We start from the raw sequence: 26,684 nt of genomic DNA, 5'->3' as shown, positions 1-26,684 counted from the left end.
TGTTTGAGGGTTGGAACTAATGCATAAAAACTGGGTGATAAAGGGATATGATCAAAGTGTTACTTGCCTTGCTGACGATCTACGAAACCTAGGTGCTTGTAGTAGCATGCTTCGCACTCCGGGTGTTCTATCGCAAGCAAACAATAGCATACATAAGTAACAAGCAACGATGCACAAGAAAAACTCAAATAAAAGAGGTTGACCAGAAAGTTCAAGTTAAGAACTCTGGTTCGCAAAAAGAATCAAATCAAACGGAGCAACGAAACTCAAACGGCGAAAGAGAGAAGCTTCGTTTACTAATCTGAAACTAGGTCAAATTTTACAGTAGAGAAAACTTGTTTGAGTTGGTTAAACGAAAAGAGGGTTTTGAGACGAAACTCCAGGCGCTTGAATCGCCTCATTCCGACTAACAAACGAAAATATAAACAGAAACTAAGATCGGATCAGAAATTGCGATCAGAGAAAATCACAGATTAAATCCGATAAAAGAAAACTGACGAACAGACTAATGAACGAGCATTCGTTAGTTGTATCTAACGGGAAAAGAACCATTCGTTAAAGCGAACGTTCGGACGAACGTCCACTAACTAGAAGAACCAAGAAAATCCGGCGATTCGAAAAAAACGAATCTACGGTTTTCAAAAAAAACCGAACGGTTTTAGAAAGAAAAACTGGCGGTGGATCCGGCGGCTACCTCCGGCGAGGGGCTCCGGCGGGGCGGGGTGCGAGCGGCGGCGGCACCAAGCGGCGGCGGCGGGGCTCGGCTGCGGCTGCGGCGGCGGCGAGGCAGGCGGCAGCGGCGGCAGGCGGCGGCTGCGGCTTGGGGCGGCGGGGCAGGCGCGGTGGGGTGGCGGTTTGGGCGGCGGGGGTGGCGGCTTATAAAGGGGGCGGGGCGGCGCCTTGCTTGGTCGAGGGGGCGCCCGGGGAGGAGTCCGAGCCGGACTCTCCTCGGCGTCCGTGCCGGGCACGGCGGCACGGGCGAGGGAGGCGGTGGCGCGGGCGGGCCGGCCTGGCTTGGCTGGGCCTTAGGCCCAGTCGGGCGCGGGAACTCTTTTTTTTAAACTTCGCCGACCGAAATAAAATCCTAGAAAAAAATAAAAATCTAAAAATGCCAAAACAAATTTTCACTGTCTAAATAAAATATTTAGGACGAGTTGAACATTTTCTTAGCCCTAAAATGCAATTTTGAAAACGTGCAATTTTTTCTAATGCAACAAAATTGCTATAAAATCCAAATGGAACAAATATTTGATTTTAATATTTTTCCTCCAACATTTCATTTATTTTGGAGAAGTCGTCTTATTTCCTCTCTTGTATTTTAATATGAAATATTTTCGGAGAGAAAAATAATTGAAACCAAAATCCTCGTTTCAAAATTTGATAAAAGAATCAAATATGAAAACCGGGAAATCCCCAACTCTCTCCAAGGGTCCTTGAGTTTCTTAGGATTTCGAGGATTACGGAACGGAAAGCAATAAAACCTGATATGCAATGATGATATAATGTATAACATTCCAAATTGAAAATTTGGGATGTTACAGACCAGGGAGTACTTCTTCGTGCTACCCCAGACCCTGTAGTGGTCATGAATTATGACAATGTTCTTGCAAGCCAAGCCCGTAACACTGAGCGCTTTTACATCTTCGGTGGTTTCCTCCATGGCAAACTTGTAGTCGGTGCTGTTGACAAACCTGTTCAAACGATTGCAAGGCTCTATGGCCATGCAGTAGTGGTAGATGAGGACATGATGGCGCACACACAACTGGACAACGACAACCTTCTGATCTATGCCGGGACGACCGGCGGTGTACTCAAGGTCGATGCCGACCACCTTGTACTTGTCTCGAGCAAGCAACTGCTCAATGTTGTTGATGTAGTCGTCCAACACGGTCGGGTCAATAGTGTACACCACCGAGAGATCCGTCTCCCTCGCCAGGGTCTCCACTCTATGCTCGCCGAACTCCATTGGAGCGCCGCTAGACATCCCCTCTCTATGTGTCGTTGTGGGTGTGCTTGTTGTGTTGTGGGGAGCGATCTAAAGGTTGAAGAGACTAAGGTCATAATGGCCGCGGGAATTAGAGGGGAAGCCGGATGACCAGGAATATCGGTAGGCCCTGATGGAAGTTCTAATTTGCAGCGCGTAACCTCATCATGTCGCATGTAACTGCATCGCATGGCAACACGCGCGGCGCAACCGTATGCATATGGGGTCCCCAACGTGATCGTGTGCATGCCCAACCGCTGGCAGAGCACGAGCGGAGGGACGCGAGCAGAGCGCTCCGCGGTCGCCTAATGGCGACCACAGCGTGCTGCGGCGCCTAACAACGAGCAGAGCTTGCTGAGGGACGCGAGCAGAGGCCGACACAGTGATAGGTGGCAAATAAGACGAACCGTGCGAGTGATGTCGGAGACATCAAGCACGAATCAGATTAGAGTTGCGTGTGCGATACATGGCATACAATGGATCCATCCACGCTTTTTGTGATGGAATAAGCCATGTGTGTTGCCGGCAAACGCTTGCTGGTGTATAACCTTAAATTTAACCAAACATGTTAATGCTTGTTACAAAAATTGTATAGCTGGAAACTATGTTCAAATACGACTCCAACGATATAATCTTTGGCGACATGCATTCGTATTTTTATTAGTTAAATCCTACTTATAAACCCGGACGGGGGTATAGTAGATAATTATTAACCGTATGTGTACGTGTCCTTTCGTCCTCCTCTCTCACATCTTGTCACCCCGCTGCCGCAGACGGCTAACAACGCAAGCTTGTGCGGCGCGCTGATGACCCACAAGTATAGGGGATCTATCGTAGTCCTTTCGATAAGTAAGAGTGTCGAACCCAACGAGGAGCGGAAGGAAATGATAAGCGGTTTTCAGCAAGGTATTCTCTGCAAGTACTGAAATAAGTAGTAAAAGATAGTTTTGTGATAAGATAGGTTGTAACGAGCAACAAGTAACAAAAGTAAATAAAGTGCAGCAAGGTGGCCCAATCCTTTTGTAGCAAAGGACAAGCCGGAACAAACTCTTATAATAGGAAAAGCACACCCGAGGACACATGGGAATATTGTCAAGCTAGTTTTCATCACGTTCATATGATTCACGTTCAATACTTTGATAATTTGATATGTGCGTGGACCGGTGCTTGGGTGCTGTTCTTACATGAACTAGCATCCCACTTATGATTAACCTCTATTGCAAGCATCCGCAACTACAACAAAAGTATTAAGGTAAGCCTAACCGTAGCATTAAACATGTGGATCCAAATCAGCCCCTTACGAAGCAACGCATAAACTAGGGTTTAAGCTTATGTCACTCTAGCAACCCATCATCTAGTTATTACTTCCCAATGCCTTCCTCTAGGCCCAAATAATGGTGAAGTGTTATGTAGTCGACGTTCACATAACACCACTAGAGGCTAGACAACATACATCTTATCAAAATATCAAACGAATACCAAATTCACATGACTACTCATAGCAAGACTTCTCCCTTGTCCTCAGCAGAACAGCTCTGCCGGAGCTCTAGATTGGATCCACCAAGGTTTCGCCTCGTGGCGGCGGAGTCTCGTCCTGAAAAGTTCCCTCCTATTTTTTTTCTCATCGAAAGACCTCATATAGGAGAAGATGGGCGTCGGAGAGCCACCAGGGGGCCCATGAGGTAGGGGGCGCGCCCCCCACCCTCGTGAGCAGGGTGTGGGCCCCCCTGGCCTTCATCTTTGGTGTGGATTTTTCTTTATTTATTTTAAGACGTTCCATGGAGTTTCAGGACTTTTGGAGTTGCACAGAATAGGTCTCTAATATTTGCTCCTTTTCCAGACCAGAATTCCAGCTGCCGGCATTCTCCCTCCTTATGTAAACCTTGTAAAATAAGAGAGAATAGCCATAAGTATTGTGACATAAAGTGAAATAACAGTCCATAATGCAATAAATATTGATATAAAAGCATGAGAGGCGTCGATAAAAATAAAATACGGACATGAAGGCATCATGATTATTCTCATAACAGCAACATATATAGATTTTGTCATATGATTACTTATGTTCAAGTGATGATCTATTCACAATGCAAAAGCATAAATCATAAACCTTATTGGGCTCCGACAAACTATAATCTCAGTCATTGAAGCAATTGCAATTTATCATAACATCGGAAAGAGTCTATGTCAGAGCTAAAAAGCAAGTCCACATACTCAACTATCATTTAGTCCTCCATAATTGCTAACACTCACGTGATACTTGTGGTTACGAAGTTCTAACCGGACACAGAGAAAGATAGGGGCTTATAGTTTTGCCCCACAACCTTTTACCTCAAGGGTAATGTCAACAATAATGGTTCATGCTCCCCTATATCCAATTAGATATATATAGCATGTTCTTTCCAACATGTTGAGCTTGCCAAAGGATAAAATGAAAAAGAAAAGGTGAAGATCACCATGACTCTTGCATAAGGTACAAGATAATAATAAAGGATAGGCCCTTCGCAGAGGGAAGCATAGGTTGCCATGCGCTTTTATGGTTGGATATATAAAATCTCAATGCGAAAGAACGTCACTTTATATTGCCAATTGTGATATGAACATTTATTATGCAGTTTGTCTCTTTTATTACTTCCACATCACAAGATCTTATAAAGCTTATTTCTCCCACACCAATCAATCATACATATTTAGAGCAATTTTTATTGCTTTGCACCGATGCCAACTTACTTGAAGGATCTTACTCAATCCATAGGTAGATATGGTGGACTCTCATGGCAAAACTGGTTTAAGGGTATTTGGAAGCACAAGTAGTATTTCTACTTGGTGCTGAGAATTTGGCTAGCATGAGGGGGAAAGGAAAGCTCAACAAGTTAGAGGATCCATGACAACATACTTTATCTCAGATATGAGAAAGACATAACTCATTACGTTGTCTTCCTTGTCCAACATCAACTCTTTAGCATGTCATATTTTAATGAGTGCTCCCAATCATAAAAGATATCAATGATAATATATCTATATGTGAAAACCTCTCTTTGCTTATTACTTCCTATTAATTGCAACAATGACCAAAGCTACGTCTGCCAACTCCCAATAACTTTTAATCATCATACTCTTTCTATGTGAAGTCATTACTCTCAATAAGATCAATATGAACTTTTTGTTTCTTTTTACTCTTTTTCTCTTTCTTTTATTCACCCAAGATCATGGCAAAATAATCAAGCCCTTGACTCAACACTAATATTTATCATATATAGCTCACGGACTCGATTACATAGAGAGATCATAAAGCAAAACTCAAAACTAGATCATGCCATAAATTTTATTCTACTAGATCAAGATACTACTAATAGGATCGAACTAAGAAAAACGGTAAAGATAGGAGTTGTGATTGTGATACGATACCGGGGCATCTCCCCCAAGCTTGGCAGTTGCCAAGGGGAGTGCCCATACCCATGTGATTATATCTTCTTTGTCGGTGAAGAAGGTGGTGGTGTTGTTGATGGCTTAGGCTTCTCCCTTAATTTGCGCTTGAGGACGGCATTTTGATCCCGCAGATCATCAATCTCCCACTCCAGGGTTAATATCTTTTTGCATAGGTCCTGCTTATTTTCCTGCAAGAGACTAAAAGGGATAAACTTGAACTTGGGTTTCTTTACCCTATCAGGGAGACTTGACTTTTTGAACTCCACGTGCATGTCCCCAGGTTGAGGTAATGGTGCTTCATCTTCATCTGAGCTCGTCTCCTCCTTCTCCTTGGGTTCATAGTCCTCTTCTTCTTCCGTGCTCCATCCATTATGTTCCACATCTCCATAGACCTTTAGATTTGCTAAGTAATCATCCACATAGCTTTCTCCTTCCGAATCCTGGGAAGACATGTTGATTTAATCTGCAACGGGACAGCTCGACACAAAGACAGGAGATTTTTGCATGATACTGGAGTCAAAACCTTCGGGAGGTTATATAATGAATTTTTCTCGACCAAAATACCTATCGTGCAAGAAAACGGAGTCCGGAGGGCACACGAGGTGCTCATGAGGTAGGGGGGTGCGCCCACCACCCTCGTGGGGCCCTCGTGTCCTTCCCGGACTACTACTTATTTTTCTATTTTTCTAAATATTCCAAAATGGAGAAATATTGCCTTAAAATTATTTTGGAGTCGGTTTACTTACCGTACCACATACCTATTCCTTTTCGGATTCTGAAACGTTCCGAAAAGTGTCTCTTATGTATTCCTCCGGGGTTACGGTTTCAATAATATTGGTTTCAATAATATTGGTTTCAACATTTATGGGATTACCTGAGATATAATGTTTAACTCTTTGACCGTTTACCACCTTCGGATTTGTGCCCTCGAAGTTGTTGATTTTTATGGCACCGGAACGATAGACCTCTTCGATAACATAGGGGCCTTCCCATTTAGAGAGAAGTTTTCCTGCAAAAAAATCTTAAATGAGAGTTGTATAGCAATACATAATCACCTGCATTAAACTCACGCTTTTGTATCCTTTTGTCATGCCATCTTTCAACTTTTTCTTTAAACAACTTGGCATTTTCATAAGCTTGGGTTCTCCATTCATCAAGTGAGCTAATATCAAATAACCTCTTCTCACCGGCAAGTTTAAAATCATAGTTGAGCTCTTTAACAGCCCAATATGCCTTATGTTCCAGTTCGAGAGGTAAGTGACATGCTTTTCCATAAACCATTTTATACGGAGACATACCCATAGGATTTTTGTATGCAGTTCTATAAGCCCATAATGCATCATCAAGTTTTTTGGACCAATTCTTTCTAGACCTATTAACAGTCTTTTGCAAAATTAATTTGAGCTCTCTATTGCTCAACTCTACTTGACCACTAGACTGTGGGTGATAAGGACATGCAATTCTATGATTAACATCATATTTAGCAAGCATTTTACGGAAAGCACCATGAATAAAGTGTGAACCACCATCAGTCATTAAATATCTAGGGACTCCAAACCTCGGGAAAATAACTTCCTTAAGCATTTTAATGGAAGTGTTATGATCAACACTACTAGTTGGAATAGCTTCTACCCACTTAGTAACATAATCAACAGCAACTAAAATATGTGTGTATCCATTAGAGGCAGGAAAAGGTCCCATATAATCAAAGCCCCAAACATCAAACGGTTCAATAACAAGTGAATAATTCATATGCATTTCTTGATGTCTACTAATATTACCAATTCTTTGACATTCATCACAAGACAAGACAAACTTACGGGCATCCTTGAAGAGAGTAGGCCAATAAAAACCAGATTGCAATACCTTATGTGCAGTTCTATCTCCAGCGTGGTGTCCTCCATAAGACTCGGAATGACACTTGCGTAGGATCTGTTCCTGTTCATGCTCAGGCACACAACGTCTAATAACACCATCTACTCCTTCTTTATAAAGATGTGGGTCATCCCAAAAGTAATGTCTCAAATCATAGAAAAACTTTTTCTTTTTTTGGTATGTGAAGCTAGGTGGTATAAATTTAGCAACAATATAATTAGCATAATCAGCATACCATGGAGTACTATGAGAAATACTTATAACATTTAATTGTTCATCGGGAAAGCTATCATTAATAGGCAGTGGGTCATCAAGAATATTTTCTAACCTAGACAAGTTGTCTGCAACGGGGTTCTCAGCTCCCTTTCTATCAACAATATGCAAATCAAATTCTTGTAGCAAGAGAACCCATCTAATAAGTCTAGGGTTAGCATCTTTCTTTTCCATAAGATATTTAATAGCAGCATGATCAGTTTGAATAGTTACTTTAGAATCAACAATATAAGATCTGAACTTATCACAAGCAAATACAACTGCTAAAAGCTCTTTTTCAGTAGTAGCATAATTTCTTTGAGCATTGTCTAGAGTCTTACTAGCTTAATAAATAACATTTAATTTCTTATCAACTCTTTTCCCTAGAACAACACCTATAGCATAATCACTAGCATCACACATAATTTCAAAGGGTAAATTCCAATCAGGTGGCTGAACAATAGGTGCAGAGACTAATGCTTTCTTAAGTATTTCAAATGCTTCTACACAATCATCATCAAAGACAAATGGTATATCTTTCTGCAATAAATTAGTCAGAGGTCGAGAAATTTTTGAGAAGTCCTTGATGAACCTCCTGTAAAATTCGGCATAACCAAGGAAACTTCTTATACCTTAGATGACCTTGGGACATGGAATCTTTTCAATAGCATCAACCTTGGCTTTATCAACTTCAATACCTCTTTCAGAAACTTTGTGCCCCAAGACAATACCTTCATTAACCATCAAAAGAGGACTGTCGGTGTCAAAACCGGCGGATCTCGGGTAGGGGGTCCCGAACTGTGCGTCTAGGATCGATGGTAACAGGAGGCAGGGGACACAAAGTTTTACCCAGGTTCGGGCCCTCTTTATGGAGGTAAAACCCTACGTCCTGCTTGATTAATATTGATGATATGGGTAGTACAAGAGTTGATCTACCACGAGATCGTAGAGGCTAAACCCTAGAAGCTAGCCTATGGTATGATTGTATGTATATATTGTATATCTATCGACTAGCCTGGCCTCGGTTTATATAATGCACCGGAGGCCTAGGATAACAAGAGTCCTAGCCGAATACGCCGGTGGGGAGAAGTCCTTGTCTTGATCGCCAAGTCTTGTGGAATCTTCCTTGTATGTGGTAGCCGTCCGAACTGGCCCATGAGTATAAGGCCACGGGGGTCCTCGGCCCAATCTAATAGATCGGCAGACGACATGGTGAGTACCCCCTAGTCCAGGACACCGTCAGTAGCCCCCTGAACCGGTCTTCAAGTTAGGGACGCTCCTCGATTCTTCTGAACTATTCTTCATCTTCGGTTGCCGGTCTTGAAAACTGGTTCAACAAATCTTCTTTATCTTCGATCTTGAGGATCGCCGAAATGCATTCGACGAGTTTACACGTCGGGTATCCGAGGAGCCCCTTTAAGTTTCCGGCCTTTATCAATGCCTTGTTTATTTTTATGCCACACCTCGGGTTTGAAGTTGTTCCCGGGAGGCAGGGTCCTCTTACGTCCGAGCTCCAACGCCGGACTGCATTCGAGGTATCTTTTGCAGCCGAGCACCAACGCCGGATCGCTTCCCAACTCTAGCGCCGGAATGTATCCAAGCTCCAACGCCGGACTATGTATCCGAGCTCCAACGCCGGACTGTATATCCGAGCTCCAACGCCGAAATATATCCGAGCTCCAACGCCGGACTGTGTCCAGGATCCAATGTCAGACTATATCCGAGGTGTCATATCACCTTGGTTCAAAAAAGTTGAAGGAGTTTAGCCGAGCTTAATGCCGGAAATGCCCTCTATGGAGCCAGCCACTAGCGCCCGAGCTTTATGCCGGACTGCTTCCGAGGTGGTGCACCACCCCGACTATGGGCCGATTTTTTGTCAATATTTTTTATTGGTGCAATTTATTCTCTGCCGAGATATATAGCCAGTAGCCCTCAAGGTGTGTATCGGTCTAAAACCCGAGATGCACATGAAGGATGACATAAGACTGCTGATCCTAGTAGCCGCTGAGACTCAGGTTGATTTGCAAAATCGGCCTGAGGATCAAGTCCTAGCTCGACAGAATACTTCGGGACACAAAAGCGGCGTGCTCAGTCTTCAAGACTCAGGTTGGGTGCGGCCGACCAACCTGAGGATCAAAATCTCCTCGGAAACTATATTGCACATAAAATTTTCTGCATTGGACAAGCAATGCAGTAGCCCCCGAGACACTGGTCGGGTGGCAACACCAGATCAGGGGATCGATGTGCCCCTTTAATATTTGTAAATAATAAGCCCGAAGCCCAGTAGCCCCCGAGCCTTAATGCGGGCATGGGTGGCCGAATTAAGGATCAATATCCATAGTAAAATCACAAATTATGTGTAATGACTCTGTGTATCCAAGTACGTTACGTCATTAATGCTCGGATCCGCATTGTACAAAACTTTGTTGACCGACCATCGGCTTCCACCTCCTTGGCCAGTAGCCGAGGAGTGTTTGTCCTACTTTATAAAGCCTTTATGAGGGCAAAGATTTACGACAAACAAGGCAATCTGGCCACACGGTTTTATAAACAAAGGTACGTAGAGAGATATGTTATATTACTGTTTAACAGAAGAAATGTATTCCAAAGAAAATAGTCCCGCTATCGGTTCCTTTCTTTGGGTTGTCATGCTAAGCATGATCATGAAACCTCAGCTCGAATGTAAGAGCAAAATATCGAGGATTTAGTTTGGGAGGCCAGTTAATAGCCCCCGGTAGTGTTCGGCGACAGTCGAGGTCAAGCCGTAAACACTTCGGCCAATGTTATGAATGGCCCGTCATAGTCATCGGATCGCCGACCAATTTACGCTTATTGTGACAGTCAGTTTTCGGCTTTCTCCACTAAGGTGCTTAACCATGTGAGCTGGAAGCACAATCGCAGTGGTTCTCCCTTTGCACGCCTAGCCGAACAAAACGGAACGTAGGAAGCAAGTGCAGGAGCCGGGCAACCCAACTATTGACCGAAGACACAATTCGAAACCGATGCATATATAGCAATATCTGAGAATGTTTTTGCCGAATCCCTAAAGGTGTCCGGTGTTGCACTGCAAGACTAATGCTGGAAAAGCACAAATAGTTTAAAAGTGCCAAAAAGCTTGGAAAACCAAGAAACGTCAGTAAAAACATGACGTCTGAACAAGATCAAGTGTTCGGTGCCAATCCGAAAATTGGTTTTAGAAAAAAGAAGTGCTTCTGTCGTCCTTTAACATGACACATCCTATCTCAAGACTTCGAGCGGGTCAGCCTACGGCTTCAACCTCCTATCCCGAGGGCGGAGTACTTCTCATTAGGCCAGTTTAGCAAACTAAACTCTAGCGGCTTTGAGAGAGAAATTAGGCTCCCCGGCTAGTGACCGCACACTCGGGTCGAAAAAAGGAGTGATAAATAATAATAATAGAACTTTGCAACGACTGAGAAGAAGAACACTTATTATAAAACAGCTCAAATAAACTTAAGAGCCCCCAAGTGACTTGGGTAGAAGAATGATTGCATGTACCGAAGTACTTATATCATATCTATGTTCAACCGAACTTTAAACGCATCTTAACCGACCGTCGGCTTCTCCCTCTTCGGTTAAGGACCGAAAAGTGTTATGTACTCCATCGGTCAAGAATATCGACGGTGTTTCCAATAACCAGGCAGTCAGGCCATAAGGCTGTAACAGACAAAGCGCGCTCAGGGAACTTATGCTATATTACTGCGAAGAGTAAGAAGCATCTTCGAAGAAAATAGTACCCCCACCGATACCTTTCTTCGGTGCTCATTGTTATTGTGAGACTTGTGCAATAGATTTTTTGTACTCATGAGTTCCGTTGTGTGCCGACCATCATTGAATAACTATAAGAGCGCTAGCTTTCGGCTTCACCCAGTCTGAGGTCCGGCTCGGGTGACCCGATCGTGACAATTGCAAAGGTGCTCCCTTTATTCCCTAGCCGAACAATCGGGAACGTAGGGGTAAACACAGGAGCGAGGCAACCCAGCTTGCAAATCGCTTAAGTCAATGTGGTGCATATTATGGCGTAATACACGAACAAGGAACGAAGCCGTACAAGTATAATCATATGCAACAGGAAAAGCTTCATAAAGGAAGCCCCCAAGTAAACGGGGTATTTGAATTTATGCGTCACAAACAAATTTTGGACAAGGAAATTTTTTAGAAGCAACTTTTTCCAAAAAAGTATAATGCTTGGTTAATGTGTTCGGTATGAAAGCTTTGAGCATGAAAGCGACTTAGCTGGTTAATGTGTTCGGTATTGATGACGTGGTCCGAGCTTGATGCGGGGCAAGGTTCCATCCCTCAAGCGGGTCCCGAGGTGGCGAAGCGGAGAGCTTGACACGCCGAAGTGGTGACAGAGCACGATCAATGCAGACCGGCAGAGTGACGCTGAAGTCCCCGGATCATTTTCCTGTGCACAAAAATAGTGCAAACCGGAGATAATAGTAATAATGATAATTAAAAAATCGTTGCATAATAAATAATTTATGCAAAGAGAGTAATAAAAGAAATATGGCCTGGCGCCGAAGTCAAGTCGATGCAGGGCGTCGGCGTGATGCAGTAAAGGCGTGGCAAAGCCTGAATTCGCAGGTCGGTCCGAGCTCCGAGTGCGGCGTTCGCCGGACTATGTACGGAAACTAACCGAACCACCATGCGACTGTCGTTAATGCATCCACCATTAGATAGACCTGTGTACATATGACGGACAAACCAGAGTAATAATTCCTTGGGAAAAATGAACCCAAACAAGCAAAAAATACTGGGATTAATAGCACCTGGTTTATTTGTTGTAGCAATCCGAAGGAAGGTGATTCCTAAAATTGGGACCCGCACCGCACACCCATTGCCTGATGGGCAATAAAACGACGGCATGGCAATGCTGGTAAAGGTTGACTCGCCGAGGCAAAGCCCTCGGCCCAGCTAACGTGACGGAGCTGGTCGGCTAGTGACGTCGAAGTGTCCGGAGTAGGTTGATGAAGAGATGGCGAAGCCCCCGGTCCAGCCGAGATGTCGAAGCCTCGATGTCAGCCGATGAGTCGAAGTAGGTCGGCGTGATGGACACCAGCTTGAAGAAGCAATAGTGCGGCCCTGTCGATGCAGGTCGTGACGTGGTCGATGCCGGCTTGATGAAGCGACCGTGCGGCGATGCCGGTATGCCCGCTTCGTGTAATCCGTGGAGCGGCGATGTTGGTGATGATTTATCCTTCGCGATGCCGGGCTCTTGTTCGGCTTGCCGATATGATGATCCGAAGAAGTTGAGCTCGGCTAAACAAAGTGACGCCGTGTCTAGCGCAGGTCGGCAGCCGTGGAGTAACATTGCCGGACTGGTTTGACACCAGCATGATGTTGAAGATCGTGTTCAAAAGATCTTACAGTTAGTGGGATGTGTTCGGGAACAAAACACAATACCCCATACAAAACTTCCTTCAAAAGGGATGTCTGAAATCCTGTTCATAAAAAAGATGAACTCGGGTCGGATTCGTTTTCGCGCAGAAAACAGATCCAAAAAGCAATGCACTAATCGGAAAGTTCCCGGAGTTTGGACGGTCGGATCGAGCTGAAATTTTGAGAGGTGGTAGATATAGGAATTCCGCAGCCGATAAACGGTTGGATCTTCCAAAGGATGTCCGAGTTAGAAGCTGGACACCACGCCCTAAACTCATCCAAATTCCCGTCCAGGTTTGACAGGGCTCCGGTATATCGTGGATTGCCAGAGATTCCTCCATCGGAACTCGACGAAATTTTCCAGGGTTGTTGTAGACTCAATTCCGCACAATTCCACCAAAGCGATCGTCAAAGAGATACTCGAGGAGGTGGTGGTGGCAGATACGAGTTCGCTGTCCAGAAAAACAGCACGGTCGCTTGAGGGCAATGTTGACGTTGAGCCCCCGAGCTCCATAGATGATTCCTCCGTGATCTTGATAGAGATCGGAGTTGATGTTTGATGAAGGACCTCGTCCAGACATGGTGATCCGAACACGGGGCGTAATTCTTGGTCGAACCAAGGAGACCAGTCGAGCTGGTGACGAAGATGCCGAAGTCGCTCTGTAGGCGAGCCATCGATCCTTTTGTTGATCACACAGCGGAACTCTCAATGAAAGCACCAATTTCGGTGTCAAAACCGGTGGATCTCGGGTAGGGGGTCCCGAACTGTGCGTCTAGGATCGATGGTAACAGGAGGCAGGGGATACATAGTTTTACCCAGGTTCGGGCCCTCTTGATGGAGGTAAAACCCTACGTCCTGCTTGATTAATATTGATGATATGGGTAGTACAAGAGTTGATCTACCACGAGATCGTAGAGGCTAAACCCTAGAAGCTAGCCTATGGTATGATTGTATGTATATATTGTATATCTATCGACTAGCCTGGCCTTGGTTTATATAATGCACCGGAGGCCTAGGATAACAAGAGTCCTAGCCGAATACGCCCGTGGGGAGAAGTCCTTGTCTTGATCGCCAAGTCTTGTGGAATCTTCCTTGTATGCAGTAGCTGTCCGAACTGGCCCATGAGTATACGGCCACGGGGGTCCTCGGCCCAATCTAATAGATCAGCAGACGACGTGGTGAGTACCCCCTAGTCCAGGACACCGTCAAGGACCATAGACGGAAAAATCGTCCATGAAAACCTCACAAATCTTTTCACAAAAGTCAGAGAATATAGCCATCATGCATCTTTGCAAGGTAGCATGTGCATTACATAAACCAAAAGGCATACGTCTATAAGCAAAAGTACCAAAAGGGCATGTAAAAGTAGTCTTTGATTGATCTCTAGCCGACACAGGTATTTGAGAGAAACCAGAATAACCATCTTGAAAGCAATAGTGTGTATGTTTGCATAATCTTTCTAGCATTTGATCAATAAAAGGTAAGGGGTAATGATCTTTATTAGTAGCTTTATTTAATTTGCGGAAATCAATTACCATCCTATAACCTATGATAATTCTTTGTGGAATCAATTCATCTTTATCATTAGGAACAACAATAATACCTCCCTTCTTAGGGACACAATGGACATGACTTACCCACTCACTATTAGCAACGGGATAGATTATACCTGCCTCCAGAAGCTTTAGTATTTCTTTTCTTACCACTTCTTTCATTTTAGGATTTAGACGTCGTTGAGGATCACGAACTGGTTTGGCATCTGCTTCCAAATTTATTTTATGTTGACATAGAGTGGGACTAATACTCTTAAGATCATCAAGAGTATATCCAATAGCAGCACGGTGCTTCTTCAGAGTTTTCAATAATCTTTTTTCATCATGCTCTGAAAGGTTAGCACTAATAATAACAGGATATATCTTCTTTTCATCAAGATAAGCATATTTAAGATTATCAGGCAAAGGTTTAAGCTCAAACACGGGATCATCCTTGGGTGGAGGAGGATCCCCTAAAATTTCAACAAGAAAATTATGTTGCAGAATAGGTTCCTGTTTAAAGAATACTTCATCTATTTCCCTTCTTTCATTCATGAACATATCATTTTCATGGTCTAGCAAATAGTGTTCTAAAGGATCACTAGGAGGTACGGCAATAGAAGAAAGACCAATAATTTCATCCTTACTAGGTAATTCTTCCTCATGATGTTGTTTACTAAATTTAGAGAAATTAAACTCATGAACCATATCATCCAAGCAAACAGTAACAACATTTTTAGTGCAATCTTTGGTAGCATTGAGAGTATTTAAGAAGGGTCTACCAAATATAATGGGACAAAAGCTATCTTGCGGAGAAGTAAGAACAAGAAAATCAGCAGGATATTTAATTTTCCTACATAAGACTTCAACATCTCTAACAATTCCAATTGGTGCAATAGTATCTCTATTAGCAAGTTTAATAGTAACATCAATATCTTCTAACTCAGTAGGTGCAATTTCATTCTTAATTTCTTCATATAAAGTATGCGGTATAACACTAGCACTTGCACCCATATCACATAAGCCATGATAACAATGATCTCTTATTTTAACAGAAATAACAGGCACGCCTACCACAGGTCTATGTTTATCTTTAGCACAAGGTTTAGCAATTCTAGCAGTTTCACCTTCGAACTGAATAACACGCCCATCAATATTATCAGACAAGAGATATTTAACAATAGAAATATTAGGTTCTACTTTGACTTTCTCAGGAGGTGTATAAGTGCTAATATTGCTTTTACGAACAACAGTTGAAGCTTTACCATGATCCTTTATTCTAACAGGGAAAGGTGGTTTCTCAATATAAGAAGTAGGAACAATAGGATCATTATAAGTGACCGTCTTTTCTTCAACTTTAATAGGTGCAGCTACTTTTACTTCTATGGGAAGATGATATTTAATCCACTTCTCCTTAGGGAGATCAACATAAGTAGCAAAAGATTCACAGAAAGAAGCTACTATATCAGAGTCAAGTCCATATTTAGTGCTAAACTTACGGAAAATATCGGTGTCCATAAAAGATTTAACACAATCAAACTTAGGTGTCATACCTGACTCCTTACCTTCGTCGAGGTCCCAATCTTCAGAGTTGCGTTTAATTCTATCCAATAAATTCCATCTGAATTCAATAGTCTTCATCATAAAAGAGCCAGCACAAGAAGTATCGAGCATGGTGCGATTGTTATCAGAAAGCCGAGCATAAAAACTTTGCATAATTATTTCTCTCGGGACCTCATGATTGGGGCATGAATATAACATTGATTTAAGCCTCCCCCAAGCTTGAGCGATGCTTTCTCCTTCGCGAGGCCAGAAATTATATATATAATTGCGATCACGATGAACAAGATGCATAGGGTAATACTTTTGATGAAATTCCAACTTCAATCTTTTATAGTCCCATGATCTCATATCATCACATAGCCTATACCATATCAATGCGTCTCCCTTCAAAGATAAAGGGAAGACCTTCTTCTTAGAAACATCATCGGGTATACCTGCAAGCTTAAATAATCTACAAACTTCATCCACATATATTAAGTGCTTATCAGGATGCTTTGTTCCATCTCCTGTAAAAGGATTAGCTAGCAGTTTTTCTATCATACCCGAAGTATACTCATAAGGAATTTAATTTTCAATAGGTTCAGTAGGTCGAGGAGCAACTCTTTGCTCTACTGGACGGGGTGAAGATACCCCGAACAAGCCCCTTAGAGAATTACTTTCCATAGTAACAAGTGACAGTAAATTTCTGCACACTATATAAATTTTTCCTTACCAAATTCCACCTACCAAAGGCGCTACACTCCCCGGCAACGGCGCCAGAAAAGAGTCTTGATGACCCACAAGTATAGGGGATCTATCATAGTCCTTTCGATAAGTAAGAGTGTCGAACCCAATGAGGAGCAGAAGAAAATGATAAGCGGTTTTCAGCAAGGTATTCTCTGCAAATACTGAAATAAGTAGTAACAGATAGTTTTGTGATAAGATAGGTTGTAACGAGCAACAAGTAACAAAAGTAAATAAAGTGCAGCAAGGTGGCCCAATCCTCTTGTAGCAAAGGACAAGCCGGAACAAACTCTTATAATAGGAAAAGCGCTCCGAGGACACATGGGAATATCGTCAAGCTAGTTTTCGTCACGTTCATATGATTCGCCTTTGATACTTTGTGTTCGCACACGAACACGTCACCGTGTACCCTCGACGCCGGGGGTGATGCACCGCAGCTCGCATCGAAGGAGACCTGACCGGCAGCGCGATACGCAAGACAGCCGGCAGATGCTTTTGTAGACCCGAATCCCCGCTTACCCGGGAGGGACCCCGTCAGGGCTCGCGGTGGCTATGGGTTGCTCCAGGTCGATTCGCTCGTCCCTAGAGCCTCGTGGATTCACAGCCCTCCAGCATGAAGAACTAGCGAAGAACGAGAAGAAACATGCAAGGGAGAGTTAAAAAGTAGATGAACACGAAAAAGTAGTAGATGTGTTTGTTCGATTGTGTGTTGTTCAATCGGCCGTCACCCCTTGGGTATATAAGAGGCGGATGGACTTTCCGTGCAAGGAAAGGTTAGAATTCACATCCAAAACCCTAGTTTGGGTCCAACTCGGAATCCGTACTTTCCAAAACTGTTCGGTTTACAACCTGGCAGCACCTTGCGGGTCACTTTTGAGGAAGTAAACGATCTCGGATGAAAATGTGCCCAAAAGCAATCTTGACCGTTTCGACGAGACGAACAACTTTCATGTTGAACGTTTTTTGATTAGAGGCAATATTGAGAGAGTTTTTGGCTGTTTCCCGAAGTCTGCAGCAGAAAAATCCAAACCCCGGACGGACATGCCCGGAGTGCCCGGCCTACAGCAGAAAAATATGGAATCCGGAGGGTTGCCTCCGGAGTGTCCGGCCATCTACTATAGCAGCATCTTGTAGCGGCCGTAACTTTTGCATACGAATTCGGATTGGGACGATCTTTATATCAAAATCGATCGTTTCGACGAGACGAACAACTTTCATGTTGAACGTTTTTCCATCCGAGATCATCTGAATAACCTTTTGAGCCCATCTTCAACTTCTCGTCCGATTGACTATCACAGCCTCCAACCCGGCAAGTTTTCCATCCGAGTAAGCTTTCCATACCGACAATGTTCCTATCCAGCAAGCTTTCACACCGGCAAGGTTCGTACTCCGGCAAGGGTTTCACTCCGGCAAGGTTTGTACTCCGGCAAGGTTTGTACTCCGGCCAGGGTTCCTCTTTGATAAGGTTTCACTCCGGCAAGGTTTGTACTCCGGCAAGGGTTTTACTCCGGCAAGGTTTGTACTCCAGCCAGGGTTCCTCTCTGACAAGGTTTCCACCCCGGCAAGAGTTTTCTTTCCCACTCAGGGCCGGCCCGTGAAGTGTTGCCTCTAACTTTTGCATACGAACCCGGATTCTTAACCATGCCAAAATCTGGTGTAAACACATGCCCCCCTATTTTTCGGCAAAGCTTGTGTGCCGAAAAATAACTTGTACTGTGTTTGTTCTAAGGACGATGTCAACACCCCATCGGCCATTTATTTTTCTTAGGGCGATAATTATGTATCGGCCATGTCTTGTGTGAACTTTCTGATGCAAACTTGGGTGAAACCTTCTCAGCTTCATTAACAATCCGGTGATAAAGTTCCATAGATATGTATCTCAATGTCATCCTCCGAACCATATTGTTCACCCTTTTTCTAGGACTTTGTAGACAATCAACAATAAACTTTCTTCAATCCTTACTTTCGCCTGCATAAAAATTTCATTAGTGGCCGAAGTTGTGAACTTCGGTTCGGCCTTACCTATGTTGACGAGACTAAGCATCGGCTATTGAGAGAAATGCAATACAACATGATGGACATGGTAGCCGGATGCTTGCTATGCCAACTCTCTCCAATTGTCATGTCTAAATATATGAACAATTTTAATGCAACCCAAGGTAAATTCTTCATCTAGACATAACCCAAGATAAACTATAAGTGATTCGTCAAAACACATTGATAACCCTTGGATATTTGTTGCACTACTCATAACAAATCACCAAAAGCCTCAATATGTATAGCACCTATAGCAAGTAAAAGAGTCAATCCGAATAACAATGCATATTCGGCCTTGATTAATCGTGCATAAAAATATTCTAAGCGGCACGAGGCTTCAAAAAATAGTACCATAAAGAAATATATAAACAACACCAACACTTTGGCCATTGCTATGAATTGAACCATCAAAACATAATCTCCATAGTACTAGAGAGACAAGGCTAATATTAATATTATGCATGACACTAATCCGATGTTCAGTAACAAAATCAACTATGATTTGGCCTCTTATAGATCTCAAAGATGCATAAGCCAAATCATATCCAAAGAAAGTATAAGCCCACCAACCAATTCTGCAGCTATGAATTGGTCTATGTAGCATATATTCAATGACATCGGTCATGATGTCTCAAATCCATTCAATCATAATATAGGCATACATATAAATTTTCAGGAGCATGTATCTTGTCTCGCTCTCCAATCAAACTAAGGACGATGTTAGAATACTACACCGACCATGCATTGACATACTCTTAGGACGATAGATAAATATCGGCCATTACCATGTAAACTTCATTCAAAGCACATATAGCCGAAATAAACAAATGAAATGACAAATCAAGTATTTCGGACCTTTGGATCAGCAACAAACTTGTAGCTAATCAAATGTATAGTGACTTGATAATACCCTCTCATGACGTAAGAAATTATATTGCATCCATGGATTAAAATAAGCCCATTGAGGGTTACCAATCATACCTGATGACGAATTCCATGGCATAGGCGTTAATGGCATAGTTGGATAATGTGTAGACCAAAGATGTTGAAACCTTCGGCTTGGTCCTTCATAGTTTTTACTCTTTTCCTTCTTCACTTTTGCCGCACTTCTTGTAATGGAGGCGTGCACATAATTCTTATTTTGAGCACTTCCTTTGGGAACCCATGCCATGTTCCTTTCTTCAAGTTCTTGTGCACTAAGTTTGTGTAATTCCCTCTTTTGCCAATACGATAAGCCGAGTGGGCATCTCGGCTGTGATTCTGTTTTGACCAATGGCAATTCCTTTTTGGACTTGTGCACTCTCAACTTCTTTTCTTCAGATTTGGCACTTTGACTCTCAATAATTGGTCGCTTTGTCTCATTGCCTTCTGTAGCCAATGTCAACACTTTAATTGGCTCTTTATTATTGGAGATCAAATCTGAAGTAGCACACTTACGACCATCTCTTTTCACGCGGTAGACTTGCTTGACCACCTCTTTTTTCATCCATGGTGTCCGGACCAATTCCTTATAATTGAAACGGTCTTTAACATGTGACTGTTCAAATGTTGATCTTCTCGGAGCTGCATAATATTGGTGAGATGGTCTAAAATAAGATGGAGAATGTGCCCTTGTATCATACCTGTCCCATGATGAACATGGATCTGCATGAGCATAGGGAGGCATCCACGGCATTGCCATTGGCGGCCCAAAATAAGGATATGAATATGTTGCATTCAAACTCTCACTTTGCCAATACCGATCCTCATATTTGCGCCTTGGGGTGATCTTGGTTTCTTTGCATGATTGGGCCGATAAGCATTCTTCTCTTCACTCTTCTTTTGATATTTCTCCAATAGTTCAGCGAAGGTGATTTTCGTTCTTTTACACTTGCGCTTATTTCGGCCTTTGTTTTCTTTTGGTTTGCTTTCATCGATCGTTGGATTTGCTTGCTGCCCCCCAGTCCTTGGCGTCTCCATTGTAGCTTCGATGGAATTCTCACCCTCAAAATTATGTTCATTATGCTCTTCAACAACTTCTTTACTTGAAAGCTTGATCCCATCACCTGCAGTTCTTACCTTCTCTTTAAATAGATCGGCTTGAAGCAGCCGACGCAAAAACTTTTTGCCATCGGGACCAATCGGAATAGACTGGTCATCTCTTGGTGTTTCAACAAACTTCAATCGTCCCTTTTCAATGGCTGATTTAACTATTTGACGAAACATGTTGCAATCCTCAAAATTATGCTTGGACGAATCATGCAACTTACAATACATTCGTCCTTGGATTGATGGCTTAACATGGTGATCAAGAATTGTAACGTAATTATTTTTCAGCAACAAGTCAAATATTTGATCACACATGCTTGAATTGAAGGTATACTTCTTGTTTTCTAGCCGATCTTGCTGTGAGAACGGCTTTGAAATTAAGCAAATGAATGGTTCAGATTTTGCATCACACCATTCGGCTATGCATTGTGTTTTGCACTCTATCTCCGATGTCTTTGGGTAAGATATTATACTAGCATCGGTTTTCTCAACAGAATTTAATCTTGGCTTTAAATTTCTAAAACGAAAATAGTTAGAACACACATGTCTCAATTGAGACCAAGTGCAAGCCAAGTATGAAATAAGCAAAGCTACCCAAATAGATATGAACTTTAGATAAAGCAATGGGGAAAGCTTTGGCTATAATAATAAGTCACTATCGGTCTTTATAAATGGTGTAATGGGTTGACCGATATGCTCAATAACAACTTTATTGCTAGCAAGTAAATTACCCTTCTTCATTGGTCTTTCAAAATTACTTATGAGGATTTTTCTAGTAGATGCATCAACAATAAAGTCCTGACTAAATCTGAAAATAGGTAAATTACTTGCTAAACATACCTCTTCAAATATATTGGGAGAGCACGATGGTGGTGTGACTTGAACAATATCTTGCTCCGCCTTTGGATGGCCCCCCAACGCTTCTTCATCATCTTTTTCTTTATTCCGTGAATCATTACCTTGAAGATCCTTATCAGCCGAACTTTGTTTGGCTACTTTCTCTTGTCCTTGAGGCTTGTCAATTTCTACGGCACGGAACTCATAGGGCAGGAAGTAGGTTCCATTAACTTCAGAAAAATCAAGCACGGTTGTTTTGCTATGCTTGCCATGCCCTTTCTCAATAATGCTTTCCTCTTTGGATTTGATGGATTCGGAATATATACTACTTGATTCGGCTTTTTCAACCGAAGCACTTTCAAGTTCCGAATCTTCCTTCTTTTCATTGATACTACCAATTGGCAAACCTTCTTTTATCTGAGCCAATTCTTTTTCTATTTGTTTCTGACGGCGAGTGGCAAAGTTGTCTTTAAGCTTTTTCTCAATTTCAGCCCACTCCAGATACGATTGCCCCCCAATGCTTTTAGATTCTTTTGGTAATGACACATGGTTGTTGCCGAAATTTTGCAATAGTGGGGGTGTATAATATGATGTAGTACTAGGTGAAGGCATATGCATTGTTGTAAAACCATATTTTTGCTCGCCAATTTTATCAATTGGCAAAGATTCATCTTCTTGTAAAACTCTAGCTTTTATTGCGGCATAATCAGGAAATAGCCCCTTTTCATGTTGTTCAAGGCAAAGAGCACTAATCCTCTTATTTTGGGCTAAACTCTTCAATGCAGCCACCACTACCTCATCTTCTACAATATTAGGCACAACCGCTCCTGTAAAATTTACATTCATTCGGCTATGACCAGGAAGGTCGGAAGCCGAATTATGAACATCTACAGTTGTGTATGGTGCTGAAAAATTATTGTCATGAGGTGTAGCATATGACAGTTGCGAATAACTGGCCGAATAGCTAGTAGTAGCATGGCCAATTCTCTCATTCATCGGCATGGTTGGATTAGTATATTGCACATTCCTTGCCGATGAATGAAAGGGTGAAACACTTTCTTGCATGGAATTGGAAATCCTAACATGAGGTGTTTCAAATTTATTAACCAAACTCACCATGTTGTTCATCGGCATATGGATTTGTGGGATTGCCGATGCATGGGAGTTTGGATACATATGTTGTATGTTGCTAAAATTGCAAGAATTTGAAGCATGAAGATTATTTTGCATCAGCCCTTGCGCATAATTACATGCATGATTGATAAAACTAGGGCTAGCCGATACATTATGCTCATTAGGTGATCTAGCAACAACATATGGATTATTTGCATCTACAAAGGGGAATTGGGTATTCATATTACCTTTGTAGATTGCAGCAACTTGATGACGATCTCTTCGTAGCAAGAATGGGCTGGAGACCGTTCAAAGCTTCGTCCCCAGTGGAGTCGCCAAAAAGTGTGTTCGCACACGAACACGTCACCGTGTACCCTCGACGCCGGGGGTGATGCACCTCAGCTCGCGTCGAAGGAGACCCGACCGGCAGCGCGATACGCAAGACAGCCGGAAGATGTTTTTGTAGACCCGAATCCCCGCTTGCCCGGGAGGGACCCCGTCAGGGCTCGCGGCGGCTATGGGCTGCTCCAGGTCGATTCGCTCGCCCCTAGAGGCTCGTGGATTGACAGCCCTCCAGCATGAAGAACTAGCGAAGAACGAGAAGAAAGATACAAGGGAGAGATAAAAAGTAGATGAACACGAAAAAGTAGTAGATGTGTTTGTTCGATTGTGTGTTGTTCAATCGGCCGTCACCCCTTGGGTATATAAGAGGCGGATGGACTTTCCATGCAAGGAAAGTTTAGAATTCACGTCCAAACCCCTAGTTTGGGTCCAACTCGGAATCTGGACTTTCCAAAACTGTTCGGTTTACAACCTGGCAGCACCTTGCAGGTCACTTTTGAGGAAGTAAACGATCTCGGATGAAAACGTGCCCAAAAGCAATCTTGACCGTTTCGACGAGACTAACAACTTTCATGTTGAACGTTTTTTGATCCGAGATCATCTGAATAACCTTTTGAGCCCATCTTCAACTTCTCGTCTGATTGACTATCAGAGCCTCCAACCCGGCAAGTTTTCCATCCGAGTAAGCTTTCCATACCGACAATGTTTCTATCCGGCAAGCTTTCACACCGGCAAGGTTTCACTCCGGCAAGGTTTGTACTCCGGCAAGGGTTTCACTCCGGCAAGGTTTGTACTCCGGCCAGGGTTCCTCTGTGACAAGGTTTCACTCCGGCAAGGTTTGTACTCCGGCAAGGGTTTTACTCCGGCAAGGTTTGTACTCCGGCCAGGGTTCCTCTCTAACAAGGTTTCCACCCCGGCAAGAGTTTTCTTTCCCACTCAGGGCCGGCCCGCGAAGTGTTGCCTCTAACTTTTGTATACGAACCCGGATTCTTAACCATGCCAAAATCTGGTGTCAACACTTTGATAATTTGATATGTGGGTGGACCGGTGCTTGGGTGCTATTCTTACTTGAACAAGCATCCCACTTATGATTAACCTCTATTGCAAGAATCCGCATCTACAACAAAAGTATTAAGGTAAACCTAACCATAGCATGGAACTTGTGGATCCAAATCAACCCCTTACGAAGCAACGCATAAACTAAGGTTTAAGCTTTTGTCACTCTAACAACCCATCATCTACTTATTACTTCCCGATGCCTTTCTCTAGGCCCAAATAATGGTGAAGTGTTATGTAGTCGACGTTCACATAACACCACTAGAGGCTAGACAACATACATCTTATCAAAATATCAAACGAATACCAAATTCACATGACTACTCATAGCAAGACTTCTCCCTTGTCCTCAGGAATGAACGTAATTACTCACAAAGCATATTCATGTTCATAATCAGAGGGGTAATAATATGCATATAGGATTTGAACATATGATCTACCACCAAATAAACCAACTAGCATCAACTACAAGGAGTAATCAACACTACTAGCAACCTACTAGCACCAATCCCGGACTTTGAGACAAGAAATGGATACAAGAGATGAACTAGGGTTTGGAGATGAGATGGTGCTGGTGAAGATGTTGATGGAGATTTCCCTCTCCCAATGAGAGGAGCGTTGGTGATGACGATGGTGATGATTTCCCCCTCCGGGAGGGAAGTTTCCCCGGCAGAAGAGCTCTGGCGGAGCTCTAGATTGGATCCGCCAAGGTTCCGCCTCGTGGCGGTGGAGTCTCGTCCCGAAAAGTGCCCTCCTATTTTTTTCTCATCGAAAGACCTCATATAGGACAAGATGGGCATCGGAGAGCCACCAGGGGGCCCACGAGGTAGGGAGCGCGCCCTAGGGGGGGGGCGCCCCCCACCCTCGTGAGCAGGGTGTGTCCCCCCTGGCCTTCATCTTTGGCGTGGATTTTTCTTTATTTCTTTTAAGACGTTCCGTGGAGTTTGAGGACTTTTGGAGTTGCGCAGAATAGGTCTCTAATATTTGCTCCTTTTCCAGACCAGAATTCCAGCTGCCGGCATTCTCCCTCCTTATGTAAACCTTGTAAAATAAGAGAGAATATCCAATAAATATTGATATAAAAGCATGATGGAAAATGGACGTATCACGCGCGGGGGCGTCCTTTTGGCCAAACAGTGGCTTGAAGTGGCGCTGAATCATCGGTGAGCCCGTTCCCGCGCAACCTCGTAGGTTCCCACGCAAGCTTCCCGCCCGACTCGCTGAAATCCTCCAAAATCCCAATGCTTACCGGCCTGCTGTATAAACCCTCATAGCCGGCAAGTCCTGCGTCGCATTTTCCCCTCCCTCCCTCTAGCTTACCTATCTGCTTCTCCGACAATCGCCAATGGCACCGGTCCATCGTCATCGCTCAGCCACTCCGCCGTCATCAGAGGACAGCTCCAGCTGGGAGGCTACACCGCGGCGGTGGTGCAGTCCCCGGCGTAGTGTAGTGCGCGTGGCATCCCTGTTGGGTGTGCGCGGAACACCCACCACACGCTCCGCCGCCCCTGCTCGTCGGCAACTGTTGCCGGCCGCCGTTGCTGCCACACCGCCGTTGAAAGCCAGGGCCATCTCCTGCTCCACCGCCGCGGGCCAAAGGCGGGAGGTGGCCGTCGTGGCTGCCACCCCACTGCCGACCACTGTGGCCATCACCTGTTCTGCCACTGCGGCCCGAAGGTGGGAGGTGGTGGTCGTGGCCGCCACCCCATCATCAGTCGCCGTGGCCGCCAGCCCACCGTCGACCGCTGGGAACATCACCCGCTCTGCCACCGCTGCCCGAAGGAGGGAGGCAGAGGTGGAGGCCATCATGTGCATCAACGACCTTGCGCGCTACATCGAGTTCTTGCGGGAGGAGGAGGAGCGCCTCATCGAGCATGCAAAGAGCCTTACCGCAGTCGTGGCTATAGCACACGCCGACAGAGAGGCGAGGAATCAGGAGATCTACGAGCAGTCCGGCCGTTTCAAGAGGGATCGTCTGGAGTGGCAGTGGGGGCGTTCGAGCTGGGGAGCGTCGCTGAACGTGCAGCAGCAGCAAGCACCGTATTGCATTTGTCCAGCTCGTCGGTAGGCTCCTCCTCCTCTGCCTCTTACTGAGCATACTCGGCAGAGGAGAGGTTGCCGGAAGTAGCACAAAGCCCCTCTGTAGTAGTAGTGTTTAGGGGCTATTTTGTTTAGTTCATCTGACTATACATGTGTGGTGGAACTGTACAACATACTTAAAATTAGCTAGTATATATAGTTGAACTAGCTATTTCAGTATGTGGTTGGCAACAATTGGGGAAAAGTTTGGTCAGTTCAGCTGCCGAGTTGAACTGTTTGTATAAATTAAGAACGACTGCTTAATCTATGAATGAAATCTATGCTTAATTACTGAATTTTAGTTGCAAAAATTAGATAGTGCTAGTGATTTTTAGCTACATATTTTGACAAATCACAGTGTTACAAGGATTGACAAATGGCAATGTTACTAGCTCAACAAATGTCAATCTTTCCAGTTTGACAAATGGCAATA

Source organism: Triticum urartu, chromosome 4A, assembly GCF_056163025.1.
Source record: "Triticum urartu cultivar PI428250 chromosome 4A, HENAU_Tu73, whole genome shotgun sequence".
NCBI lineage: Eukaryota > Viridiplantae > Streptophyta > Magnoliopsida > Poales > Poaceae > Triticum > Triticum urartu.
This window is presented reverse-complemented; position numbering follows the sequence as displayed.